Source organism: Buteo buteo, chromosome 11 (assembly GCF_964188355.1).
Source record: "Buteo buteo chromosome 11, bButBut1.hap1.1, whole genome shotgun sequence".
Classification (NCBI taxonomy): domain Eukaryota; kingdom Metazoa; phylum Chordata; class Aves; order Accipitriformes; family Accipitridae; genus Buteo; species Buteo buteo.
In genome coordinates, this window is record NC_134181.1 from 22,274,714 (window position 1) to 22,285,588 (window position 10,875).

Genomic DNA, 10,875 nt, shown 5'->3' on the forward strand with positions numbered 1-10,875 from the left:
AGGCCCTCCTGCCAACATAACTGCCTCTTTCCTGCCGGGTGGCCAGATACTACCTTAGGACAGGTAATTCATGCTTCTCTGGAAAGATTCACTTTGCGTAGTGCCCAGTCGTGCTTCCTGAATCACCACAGGCTACTTAGTGGCTGTGGACAGCCTGGAAGGACAGGAGCCAACCAGGGAACCGTTGGTGCGACCACGCTCCCACCAGTGCAGCAGTAACTGTCACTGGGCTGGTGGCTTCCCAGAGCCCAGCAGAACTTGGAAGGTAACTGACAGGACTTGGAAATTGGGCTGCCCAGCACCCGCTCTCCTCAACTGTTACAGCCTTGCCAGGCAGAGTGGAAGGATTTTACCAGGACCCCAAGGAAGGAGAATGTTCAGAGCTTGACATTAGCTAAAGCCTGCTCATTTCTCTGCTGCTGAGCTCCTCCTGCTCTAATGTGGGGAGATACTGCACTGTGCAGGCTCAGGGTGCTGTGTGGAGAAGCTTCTCAAAGCAGCAGCACCTCATCCTGTAAGCAGCATGATAAGAAAGGTCTACTAACCCAGTAAAGAGTGGGGGTTTACCATCTTAACTGGTTCCACACCAAGGGAACAGATGCACATTCAAGCATTTGTGGCTTTGGGATTTCTTCAGCTCTAGGCTGGAGCAGTGACTATGCTTTCTGCCTTGAACTTTCTCAGTATCATAATTAGTCAACATGGTCTCTACTCTGGTGGTTTACAATGCCACTGAAATGCCTTGATAAAGTTATAGCCTTGCAAATCACTGCAGCCCATCTATTTCTTAAACATCTCACTCCGCAGTGAATGATTGCAGCAGTATTAGAAAGTACACCTTAGAGTAGCATTTGTTAATGTTCCACAAGCTCCAGATAAGTTAATTTAGACACTGCAGACAAGCTAATCATTTCTTTAAAGAGTAAAGAAAAAGTTTCCACGCTGACTTACAAAGCAAGAATTTAACTTCTATTTTGCTCGCCCAGGGAGGACCCCAATCACATCAATGCAAAAGAGAGCAGGCAAATCACCACATTGCTGCAGCTCCAACAATGCCCTTGGGGGGTGTCCTCTGCTGTTGCACCTGGTGAATACCCATCTGATGAGCTTGTTCCAATTAACCATGCACACATATACACACACACCAGCCGAGAACACCCAACTTACAAGAGCATCTCAGCTGCCAGGGAGCTTCATGCATTTTCAGCACAGCATATGCTATAAACAAAAGCTTCTCATGAGACTCTCAGCCACAGACAAACCAAATCACCACATCTGCTTGGCAGGGAACAAGGAACCCTCAGTTTGAAAACCAACATTCATTATTTGGGTGTTTACAATCCAGTCAGGGAGGATTCAAGCCTTGAAAACCAACTGGCTCTCCAGCCAGCTAGCCTGTGGAAACTCACTCCAAAACATCTCCCACATGGTGTCCAGCCACAAATCCGAGTGGAAACTAGAGGGCTCAGGCAAAGAAACCTCAGATGTCGCACCCTTGTGTGCTCAAGGTACCAAGACAGAAGTGCTATAAGGAAAGGAAACTGGATAGTGGGTGATGCTGCCCATCCCAGAAAGCAGAACTCGGTAGACAGATGTCAAGGTGAGACCCATCAAGTCTCATGCTTGGTCAGAGATGCAGTCACAGGGCTGCCACCTTGTGCTCCTTCCCACAGCTCCAGCACCTTAGAAGCAATGTTAGAGCCTCACCTGCTCAGCACAGAACTAACTCCTGCCTGCTGCAGGCAAATAACCCAACTGGAGCCAGGTTTCATGCTCAGAGGACTTGCCAGGGAAGCCTTGGGTGCTTAGCAAGGGCAACTGCTGGCTGCAAAGTATCTTCATGGAACTGCCTGGTAGAAGCCACATAAAACCCATACAAGGCTTGCAAGCACCTCAGCACCCAATGCCAAACCTGATGCTGGTATCTCAGCCTAATTTCAAACTCAACAACCCTGGTCCCGTACTCAGCTGCATTCCTGCTATTGAACTCACTATTTATTTTCCCAGCCCAAACCTTCCTGCCCTCCCCAGGTAGATGGAGGGGGCCAAAGCCATTCCTTAGTCCTGCTTGTCAACCCAGATAAGGTCACTTCCACATCTCCTAGTACTGCTGCATGAAGAAAGCAAGCGAGAAAAAGCCTGATCTGCAGGCTAGCAGGTAGGATGCTTGAGGGCTAAGGAAAAGCCTTGGCTGGGGGGCTCTGCTCCCTGGATTAAAGTCTTTTAGCTAATGACTATTTAATGTGCAACACATAAGCAGTCTCTGGAGGAAAAAAAAAAGACCAGGATCATCTTCAAAGGGAGGGAAAAAGATTTGTTTCATGTGGGCTCACAGCTACTACAGAGACTCCTTGCTTCAGGCTAGGCAGAAGGGTCTGCACAGGATCACCCTGCTCCCAGGCAAGTGGGTTTGGCCATGAGCTACATTAGGGATAAATAAAAGCACCTTCACCTCTTTACAGCAGCAATATTAACCTCTGAACACTACCTGGCTCATGATATGGGCTAGGGCCATATGGCCGAAGTATCTGTAGGCATGAGGTAGGGCTTCATGCAAGCTCAGTCATGCCAGGACCTGGAAAATTCAGAAGGCTCAACAGCACAAATACAGGCACAGAGGGGCCCTTCAGGGCCCATGAGTTTGGCAAAAGCTGTGCTGAGGAAGAAGTTGATGTGAGCGCTTAGATATGGCCCTAAAGCATCCAAATCCCTTTGTGCAAAGGTCCAACAGCTTCCCTCTGTAAAATAAAACTGTACAGCTCTCTGATGATACTGTGCTAAAAAAGACAGGAAATTAAGAATAAACAGCAACTTTCTTAATGGACATTAAGGAAAAAAAAAGGGAAGTTTCACATAAAGGTACAGCTTCACATCTATACAGATCCTGTGGCTGTCATTATACCATGTGCCAGTGCTCTTATTTCAAGGGACCCCACATCACTTGTGCTGAAGCAGCAGCATCAACCTCTGAGCTGGTCTGATACCAACTGATTGCCCTCCAAACTTAAAGGCTGGGGATATATTGGCACACTCTGCACTACAATACACTATACCCAGCTTTTCTTGTAGGAGCATAGGCTGGTGCCTGAATCTTGCTTCAGTATACACAATAAATCCTCTTTCTTCTTCCTTCCGCAAAGATAAGCCATCTCTCTGTGGAGTAATTGGTTAATTTGCCTTTCTATTACACTTTGCTGGAAGAGTAAGACAAGAGATCTGTTAAAAGTGAGAATCAGGATGCTATTGAACAATTTTGTTCAGTTAAATCATCTTGCCCTGTTCAGGCTTAAGTAGCAAGATCACATTTCTTGCCTAGAAATCACCTGCTTAGCTATAATTACCATATAAACAGCGTCTCAAGGAAGCCAGGAAAGGAGAAGCAGAATTTCCAGGACTAATCTCTTGCCCCTCCAGCCCACTGCTAAGTGGCTGAGTGCTTTCTAAATCAAGTCTTGCTACCTAGGAAGCCTCACCTGTCACCTTTATATTCCAGTCCCTCTGAATTTTATCACTTTGGTACTGTCATCCTGCAATTTATTACAAAAGCTCTACCGTAGCTGAGATAATTAATAGGAGCCTAGTGATATACCTTCCTATCATTTCTTTTAATAAACTTAACTGTCGGCTGACAGTGAGATGGACCAAGCTCCCTTCCAAGGGTCTGTTGGAGATTCCCCAGCTCCACATGCTATAATTTAGAGCTGTGGCTCCGGCCCTAAGTATTTACAGTACTATTTTCCCTTTCCCCAACTGCCTCTCCCAGCATCTGCTCTCTGCTATTCTGGCTTTGCAACTTTGCAAATACCCTTTTATTTACTCTTTCTGGCACCTGGACCACATTTCATAGAATCATTTAGGTTGGAAAAGACCTTTAAGGTCATCGAGTCCAACCATAAACCTAGCACTGCCAACTCCACCACTAACCATGTCCCTAAGTGCCACATCTACACATCTTCTAAATACCACCAGGGATGGCAACTCAACCACTTCCCTGGGCAGCCTGTTCCAAAGCTTCACAGCCCTTTTGGTTAAGGAATTTTTTCTAATATCCAAACTATACCTCCCCAGCACAACTTGAGGCCATTTCCTCTTGTCCTATCACTTGTTACTAGGGACAAGAGACAAAAACCCACCTCACTACAACCTCCTTTCAGGTAGTTGTAGAGAGCGGTAAGGTCTCCCCAGAGCCTCCTTTTCTCCAGACTGAACAACCCGAGTTCCCTCACCTGCTTCTCATAAGACTTGTGCTCTAGACCCTTCACCAGCTTTGTTGCCCTTCTCTGGACACACTCCAGCACCTCAATGTCTTTCTTGTAGTGAGGGACCCAAAACTGAACACAGTATTCAAGGTGTGGCCTCACCAGTGCAGAATACAGGGGAACAATCACTTCCCTGCTCCTGCTGGCCACACTATTTCTGATACAAGCCAGGTTGCTATTGGCCTTCTTGGCCACCTGGGCACACTGCCAGCTCATATTCAGCCAGCTGGCAACCAACACCCCCAGGTCCTTTTCCTCTAGGCAGCTTTCCAGCCGCTCTTCCCCAAGCCTGTATCATTGCATGGGGTTGTTGTGACCCAAGTGCAGGACCCAGCACGGAGCCTTGTTGAACCTCATACAATTGGCATCAGCCCATCAATCCAGCCTGTCCAGATCCCTCTGGAGAGCCTTCCTACCCTCAAGAAGATCAACACTCCCACCCAACTTGGTGTTGTCTGCAAATTTACTGAGGGTGCACTCAATCCCCTCGTCCAGATCATTGATGAAGACATTAAATAGAAGTGGCCCCAAAACTGAGCCCTGGGGAACACCACTTGTAACTGGCTGACAACTGGATTGAATTCCATTCAACACAACTCTCTGGGCTTGGCCCTCCAGCCAGTTTTTTACCCAACGAAGAGTACACCTGTCCAAGCCACAAGCAGCCAGTTTCTCCAGTAGAATGCTTTCCCTCATCCACTAAGCAGGTCACCTTGTCACAGAAGGAGATCCAGTTAGTCAAGCAGGACCTGCCTTTCAAAAACCCATGCTGACTGGGCCTGATTAATCTGCTTGTCCTGTACACGCCATGTGATGGCACTCAAGATGATCTGCTCCATAACCTTCCCCAGCACCCAGGTCAGACTAACAGGCCTGTAGTTCCCCAAATCCTCCTTCCAGCCTCTCTTGTAGGTGGGTGTCACATTTGCTAACCTCCAGTCAGCTGGGACCTCCTCAGTTAGCCAGGACTGCTGATAGATGATTGAAAGTGGCTTGGTGAGCACTTCTGCCAGCTCCCTCAGCACCCTTGGGTGGATCCCACCCAGCCCCATAGACCTGTGTATCTAAGTGGTGTAGCAGGTAACTAACCATTTCCCCTTGGATTACGGGGGCTTCGTTCTGCTCCCTGTCCCTGTCTTTCAGCTCAGGGGGCTGGATACCCAGAGAACTGCTGGTCTTACTATTAAAGACTGAGGCAAAGAAGGCATTCAGTACCTCAGCCTTTTCCTCATCCTTTGTCACTATGTTTTCCCCCGCATCCAACAAAGGATGGAGAGTCTCCTTAGACCTCCTTTTGTTGGTAATGTATTTATAGAAACAATTTTTATTGTCTTTTACAGCAGTAGCCAGATTAAGTTCTAGTTGGGCTTTGGTCCAAAGACCAGGCCAGTCTTCTTCCCTGCCAGCTTGTCTTTCAGCACATGGGGATGGCCTTCTCCTGCACCTTTAAGATTTCCTTCTTGAAGGATGTCCAGCCTTCCTGGACTCCTTTGCCCTTCAAGACTGCCTCCCAAGGGACTCTGTCAACCAGACTCCTGAACAGGCCAAAGTCTGCCCTCTGAACTCCAATGTGGCAGTTCTGCTGACCCCGCTCCTTACTTGTCCAAGAATCAAAAACCCTATCATTTCGTGATTGCTATGCCCAGGATGGTCTCCAACCATCACATCACCCACAAGTGCTTCTCTGTTCACAAACAACAGGTTCAGCGGGGCACCTTCCCTCGTTGTGTCAGGAAGTTATCTTCCACACACTCCAGGAACCTCCTAGACTGTTTCCGCTCTGCTGTACTGCATTTCCAGCAGATATACTGTAAATTGAAGTCCCCCATGAGAACAAGGGCACTTTCATTTTGGTTTGCAATGCATCAGAGCTTCCATGCCGCTAGCAACTTTGAAGTGGAAAAGCAGAAACCGAAGGACTATTAATGGGTCCCCAGGTCAGAAGCAACAGGGTCGGAGCTGACTCTGCAACAGTGAATCCAGAGTAGCAGTTCATCAAAGCAGTACCGCTCTTTAGTAGCTACCGTCAAGACCCAATCCAAAATCAATGGAAATCATAGGAAGACTGCTACGGATATCAGATTGTTTCCACATGTGATGTCTTACTCCACAGCAAATGCTTGGACATGCCACTTACACTAGCTTACAAAGGAGAGCCAAGATGAAATGAACAATTCTGTACTCACTGGGGGCTTAAAGCATATAAACAGTAACCTCCATTCTGCTGATACACAATGATTTGTTAATCCACCATTTAACTGCACCCAAGCTGGAACAAGAGACACTGCCAGCATCCCTAAAAACCACCCACTCCCCCTTTCTGAACCATCTCTTAGCTTCTGCAGCATCAATTTACAGTGCACAGCACAGGCTGCATGATGTTCACATCCTGACCAGCTGCCTTCACCAGCCAGGACCGTGAGAGGTCAGGCACCAGTGGAGTTGTCTGAAATGCTCCTATAAACCTCAATCCAAACCAAGCTGTTTTAATCTCAATCTTCAAAACCTTCTCAGCTAAGGTTATGTGTATTCACGCTGAGTTCTCACAAAGGAGTTTTAATCTCTGGAAGAACATAAATATTAATTAAATTCAAAGACACAAAACTGGAGACAGGTAACCAGCCAAAAGCAGAAGCAGGAATCAACCCCTCAACCTGACCTTGGCTGGCGCTAGCCTCATGCCTGCTTCTCCAGCACACACACACATTACTGACTACCAGAACAGTAAATATTCTGTATTTACTGGATCATTACTGTAACACTACAGCACTGGTTGCAACCCCAAGGTGTTACAGAGCAAGGTTTGGCTTCACAGAGTTATTACCCATCCTTCGGTTAAGGGGCAAGGCTGGACAACCTGTTATGAGTAACCTGCACCCTCCTGGAGTAGCCTAGCCTTTGTGTTTTCCCTAGACGTGTACAGGAATTGCTTCTCAGAAAATCACCTATGGATTTAAAATGTACGGAAAGGATAGTTTGGGTGATTTAGCTTTGCAGTCACTTCTACCTAGGCCATCTGTTGCATTTTTCATCATAACCCTTCACAGCATTTTATAGACAAAGCAAGAATAAACAATCTCATCCCTCATTTACAGACTGGGCAACACAAATAAAAATTTAAGGCCAAAACATCCAAAAGCACACGTGCAAGACACGGAGTGCAAGACCAGCAGCAGCAAGGCAGGCAGCTTCCACCCCCTCCACATTTAACCCACAGCCTGGATGCAGTCACATCCGCATCCCATGGGAAGAAAGGAAGAAATCTAGGAAGTTTCTATTTCAGGGAGCAAAGCTTTCTCCATGTCCAGCTCGGGGGGGGGGGGGGGGGGGGGTAGTGGAGCAGGAAGAAGGGGCTCCAACTCCCAGTCCCCAACATGGAAAGTGCTGCAGCCTCCAGGCGCCTCTCACCCAGCACAAGAGCCCCCACTTCTTCCCACAGGCAACCTCGCCCCTAAAATCCTCCCCCCAAAAGTGGCTCCCTTGCAGGGAAACAGATCCCACAGGATGAGCACAACCTGTTGTCAGGAGATGTCTGGCAGGACTGAAGTCACCCTGCCCCAGGCACACCCCTGCCTCTCTCCCCCCTCTCGCACAGGGGATGCCCCCAACTCCGCTGCGTGGGGCAGGGGGTGTCACCCTCCTCCATGCTCCCCCCGGGGCTCCGCTCAGCCCTGCTCCCAAGCCCTCCCTCCTGAGGCTGAGCGGCCTGGGAGCACCGGCACCAAAAGCCACCCTCCGTATTTCGGCCAGGGAGGGGACGCAGCCATCGTCACCCCAGCACGAGGGTGGTCACCGGTACCCCCCACCTTTCCCACTCCGCGGGGGACACAAGGGCACACTCACACACTGGATCCCTGCAACCAGCCGGGCTGCTGCCCTCGTTCCGGAAGCAACGAGGCCTCCTGGCCGGCCCCAACACCACCATGGCAACAGCGGGGACGCCGAGAGGGGAGGAGGCAGCGGCAGCTTCGGGATGTGACGGCGGACATGGAGGCGGAGGGGACGCGGATGCTCAGCACCCACCCGGTCCTCACAGAGGAGCCGCGTCTGCCCGCAGTCCCCCTGCTGCAGCACAGCATCTGCTGGCTCAGTGGAGGGGTGACCCTGAGTGCACCGCGGGAGCCCAGGCCTGCCCAACTGCTTCCAAAGCTCACAGCTTCAGCAGGATTACTGTTGCCCCAGGATCACAGAAACCAGCTGCATTCCCCACGTTCGCTGGGGCACAGACACGGGAGGTACCTGGCTAGCAGCGCCTTATCTCAAAGCACTAACAGCAGCTCAGGGAAAGCATACGATGACCAAGCATGCAGTGAAACTGCCTCTAACACACCCTCCCAGCTTCAGCACAGCCACATCACTGTGCGTGTTATCCTGAAACAGAATAGCGGTTAGAGAAATTCGTGGCAGAATCCAAAGCGTTTCTCCCAGGTCTAAGAAAGCAAGCTAGCATGCAGGACTGGTGATGAAGAGCCATGCACCACCTGGAAACACCCTATATGTCCACATATCCTAAAAATCAAGTCACACACAACTCACAGAGGTGCCAGCACCGCCCTCAGAAGGGACTAACTGCTTTTCTCTCCTGCATACTTTGTCATAACCTGGATCCCAGCTCAACCAGCTCGCCTGCTTTGCTGGCATCTCGCACCTCCCAGCCTGCCCATGGCAGGACTCTCAGCGCAGGCTGACACCAATACACAAACCAGCACAACTGACCTTGTCATTCTCAGGGAAGCACTGTAATAAGTAAACCCCGATAAGCACAGCCTAACACACCCAGTTCTAAACTCTTTACTGAACCCAGGTTCCCCCTCCCTGAGGAGCTCTGGATGGGCTCTGAGCTCCCTCACTGGGCACACCAGTGGTCCATTCAAACAGATGCATTTCACCTGAGTGCCTCTGCCCAGTGCTCTTGTGCAGGGCCTGACACAGGGCTAAAGGGAGCTCAGTGTTTGCTGAGTTTTGCTCAAATCCCTTATGTTCTTTTCAAGGCCAGAGGTGCTTCTGCAACTAGGAGAACAGAACTGGTTGGTTGGCTGATGAGATCAGTGGAAAAATGAAATTGCATAAGATGGTAAAAAGAGCACTTCCAAATCAGATATCTGGAGATTAATTCCTGCTTCTTAGTGAGCATCACCAGTATTTCATTAAGAATCAGTCCAGGACACCTGGAACTCTGAGCCTTGGGCAAATGCCATGGGACTGCAAAGTGTGAAAATCTAAAAGAACATGTCCTCTATTCATCTTCCCCACACCTCTTCTCAAACAAAAAGGCTCCTGCCTAAATAACCCATAGGCATTAATGCACTTCACCTGGGAGCATGCACATTGTGTTTCCAGGTAACAGCAAGCCTTCGGGCAAGGCTCACCCTGTGTCACAGGTAAGGTACATAGTGGAATACCTGATTGTCAGCATAGAGTCTCTTCCAAGGACTGAGAAAAAAATACAAATTCATGCAATAAAAAGTCACCTTGGTATGCAGCACATCACCCTCTGGTGCCTTCAGCACAAACACGACCTGGGCTCATGCTACTTATAGGCCAATTCATTTTTTCCTTATGTTCCTGATGCTGCTACAGAGATGAGCAAGTCATTAACTGACAGAGGGAAATGCAGGCCTCTGAGGTCATGTAAGCAGGGCACGATGTGACCTGCAGTTCTTCCCAGCCACTGCTTTCCTCCATCAGCCTCAGATCAGCAAAGGTCAGCTTACTCACCCCCGTTTTACCAGGCAGACATTGTGATATAGATACCATAGCCTGGCTATTGCACTGTATTTTCTCATATAGATTAAGACCCATCAAGATCTTACAGCTATTGCACAAAGTTTAGGCAGGTTTTTTTTCCTAGACATGTTCAATCCAAAGTACATCAGAGTTCACAGTACAAGAGAAGCCTGGGACAGGGGAGCTCAAACATGATGGACAGAGAGAAACATACACTGAAATTTTTTTATGCATATGCCTTGACTCCAAAGCCTTTTTCTCCTTGGCTCCTCTTCCCACATCCCAACTCCTTTACATAACTCACTTATTTCAACTCCAGGCAAATCTCCATCTGCTATTGCCAGACACTAGGCTAGACATATCCAAGCCCATCAGCTTGAGGGCCACTACACCAGCACACACAGCAACATGGTTTATCACTGTAGAAATTCCAAATAACAGCATTTAAGAGGTCACCACTTGGTAAAAGCACACCAAGACAGTCTGCAGGAGCTAATTTCCACCACCCAGGCTAGAAAAGCACAGGACCCAGAGGACCCCAGCTCTATCCCTGGCTCAGCCAGGCTCTTCAACCTCCCTGCAGTGCCCTTTGCTAGAGAGAGAGCCTGGGTAACCCTCACAAAACCTGCTCCCAGCCCAGAGCAAGCCAACTCCCTTTGCCAGGGCCTTAAACACCCAAACAAAATCCTTGCAGGCAGCAGGGAACAGCTGAGGCAGCCCTATAAAAGGGGAGCTGCAGAGACCCTGGTGATCAAGCAGAAGGCAACCAGTACTCTCTGCAAAAAGCAACTTTATTTGATTCTCTCGGCTTTTGCACACACAGCCCTTGGGGGGCTCCAGCGTTTTGCAAAACACACACGTTCTGCCAAAGCTGCTTAATTTCTGATAG

The 10,875-nt window shown here is 49.0% G+C and overlaps 1 protein-coding gene across 1 annotated transcript in view; it reads right to left on the reverse strand.

Annotated features, from left to right (window-relative positions):
* LOC142036802 (hydrocephalus-inducing protein homolog) overlaps positions 1–8,131 on the reverse strand; it is a 114,235-nt gene extending 106,104 nt beyond the window's left edge. Inside the window, exon 1 of the mRNA XM_075040418.1 lies at positions 8,103–8,131. The gene's annotated coding sequence lies outside the window, so the exon portion shown is untranslated. The remainder of the gene's footprint in view (positions 1–8,102) is intronic.
* Between the last annotated feature and the right edge of the window lie 2,744 nt (positions 8,132–10,875).